This window comes from Mytilus californianus, unplaced genomic scaffold (assembly GCF_021869535.1).
Source record: "Mytilus californianus isolate M0D057914Y unplaced genomic scaffold, xbMytCali1.0.p SCAF_2, whole genome shotgun sequence".
Classification (NCBI taxonomy): domain Eukaryota; kingdom Metazoa; phylum Mollusca; class Bivalvia; order Mytilida; family Mytilidae; genus Mytilus; species Mytilus californianus.
Window position 1 is genome coordinate 19,831,353 of NW_026262668.1, and position 3,187 is coordinate 19,834,539.

The 3,187-nt window shown below is 36.1% G+C and overlaps 1 pseudogene; it reads left to right on the forward strand.

Moving 5' to 3' along the window:
• The first annotated feature begins 2,697 nt into the window (after positions 1–2,697).
• LOC127731276 (small nucleolar RNA U3) lies at positions 2,698–2,774 on the forward strand (annotated as a pseudogene).
• Positions 2,775–3,187: the final 413 nt, after the last annotated feature.

The window sequence follows — 3,187 nt, forward strand, 5'->3', positions numbered from 1 at the left end:
TAATTATTAATTTAATACCAAACAGAAAACAATAAACTTGCGAAAAAGATGGTATACCGCAAACATGAGGTGCAAAAATTTGTACACCATATCCGGATTTCGACAATAAATGTCTCTTCAGTGATGTTAGGAATCGAAACGGTATTTGGAAGGCCATATAAATTACCTCAATTTGGGATTGACTCTTGAATTTTGAAGAGTCGAAATAGGATGAACGGATCATATAAACCCGAAGGCAAATATAATACAAACCCAAACGAAAAATACATGTACACCATATCACCCTTGTTATTATCTATCTAGTTATTAATATCATCTTTACATTTCAGTATATCGCAAGACGCCGTACAGAAAAACAAGTTGTTATTTTGCAATTCGCCGTACAACGCCCTTCAATTCTCCGTACAACGCTCTTCAATTCTCCGTACAACGCTCTTCAATTCTCCGTACAGTAACTTGAAAATTACAGGTGCATATTCTTTAAAAAAACATCTTTTTGATAGCAAATTTCAGTAAATATATAAATATGATGTCACATTATCATAATCTAAAAAATTGTCTGGAAAAAGAATGAATATTTGGCCAGTGGGACGTCGGAGAGCGATTGACCTCGAAATTTTCTGGTACCAAGCGCACAGTTTTGAAGTATTACGCAAAATCTTGTCTTTGTTTGCTACTTGTTGGCATAAAAATTAAGCACTATATATATCAGAAAATCGTTTCATAAGCGGTAACCTCGTCAAAACGGTAGAAATGGTTTAAATAAAATGATTTCTAACCTTTTTTTTGTCTCCTTTCTCTCCGCTTCGTTGGTACCCAATTTCCGTTGGCTTTTATACTTTATATTTTGTTGATGTTTATCATTTGAATTTGTCACAAGTTTCATGTTTTACTTATATATATGACAATAAAGAATTATATACTGAATAATTTAAATTCGTATCCTTTGACATGGCATTTTCGTATAAAAAACACTGCGTTTTGCCCATGTCTGATGATGACGACTACCAGCTCAAACGAGTGTCTTCCGAATCACTACCCCATCCCCACCCCCTCTTCTGCGCCTTTTATCCAGGAAAAAATACCCTGGTGTGCTTCTTGTTTAAGTTAAATAGTAAAATTCAGTGGCGGATCCAGAGGGGGCGTAAAGGGCGTACGCCGCCCCCCCTTTTTGCTTGAATTTTTTTTTTTTTTTTCGTTAAATGATGAATCAGACTAGACTTCGTGAACTTTGCCATTTCCCGGTCGTGTATTTAATTTTTATGCAACAATTCTTTACTTATAAAGATATTTTTCGCTCGTATTTACTGTTATTTATTATTGATTATGTCAGTCATGTGTTTCGCTACGGTGGAGTTGATCAGTACGTTTGAAACGTCACTCAGTCATTTTGAAATTCAAATTACAGTAACACATTGCTTAGGCGGAGGATGACAAGCATGACGCCTTCAAAGCGACAAAGGATTGAGCAAGAACGTATTGACTTCTATTTCATATTTCCACTCAACAGAAAGTAATGCTCTATTACACTCTCATGAAAAAAAAAGTTCTACGGCAATATTATTTACCTACGAAAATATGTTTAACCCCACACGCCCCAGCCAATTAATAACATTGCTGAATAATGATCCCCAGTCAGTAAGCTCTAGATATATTTAAAGTCTAAGGTTTTGATAGGGCAGTCTGAGATATTTTAGAGAAAAAAATTCTGACCCTGATTTTTGCCTTAAACAAAAATTCTGGCCGTATCTGTAATGAAAACAATTATCGTGTCCCCTTTTTTGCTATTAGAAAAACAAATCCAACAGAATTATTCAGCATTAAATGAACATGGTGAATAAAAAACGGACGTAATTTTTTTTGGGGTCGGGGGGCTGCATGTAAATCCCATATCTGACCGGAATGTCTGTTTCGCCGAACTGATATACTGAATACTTTTTTCAAGGCCCAACTGCAAACTGCCTGCTGGGTGTGGCCTTTATGTCTCCATTTGTCGACCGTCATTCACAACTTCGTTGCCATTTGATTTTCAGACTCATTCGTAGCCGTTGGTTCACAGTGATTTGGAACTCCTGACTTCCCTTGTTGAGTGAAACATTTCAACCAAACATTTGGATAAAAATTGCTTGTTTGTCTTTGTTCGTGTCGGTCGTATTATAAACTTCATTGAATAGCCGTATATCATGTTTACAATAAGTAATCTGTGAGGTTATGCTAACTAACCATACAACAAACGAGCTTTTGAATTTTCAATGTCCATTTTTTACTGACAAATCCCACATCAAATATATTAGTACATAGCTTTAGATCCATTCAATCATTTTATAATAGACAACTAATGGGGAGAATGCGACATCAAAAATGTCCAACCCAAGCTTACACTTTAACTATAAAATACACATACCCCACGTTAGGAACCGTCACTAAAAATGTGCATTTTACACTTATTTTATGTTTTGTAGCCCAAAAAAGGTCCAAAAACATTTTTGCCTCGCTCCGCTCGGCGAATTTTACATACTACGCCCCCTCTTTCCAAAATCATGGATCCGCCCCTGTATACCATGGTCCATTTCGGTTAATATCTACTATTCAACGTTTGTGTTCGGTTTGTGATTTTCCAAACAGTTTGGCCTCGAGCATCACTGAATAGACATTATTTGTCAAAATGATTATCTATTGTAGTGACATTACATATGTAAGATCATACTTTTAGGGATCATTTCTATAGTATGTATCGCCGGGACGTCAGATAAATCTGACTGGACCTATGTAGTACCGTTTAATGTTAGCACTACGACTTGATCGATACTTCTACTGGTAAACTGTTATTCTCCGAGGGTATCAACAGCGCAGTAGCTTGGTACTTTGGTACCGGCATGAAAATGCAGGTATTGTTTTATTGAAATTTGCTGTTATTAAAGTTAAGACGTCATTTGAAATTAAGTAGATATAAGAAGATGTGGTATGAGTGCCAATGAGACAACTCTCCATCCAAGTCAAAATTTATAAAAGTAAACCATTATAGGTCACAGTACGGTCTTCAACACGGAGCCTTGGCTCACACCGAACAGTAAGCTATAAAGGGCCCCAAAAAAATTACTAGTGTAAAACCATTCAAACGGGAAAACCAACGGTCTAATCTATATAAAAAACGAGAAACGAGAAACACTTATGAACCACATCAACA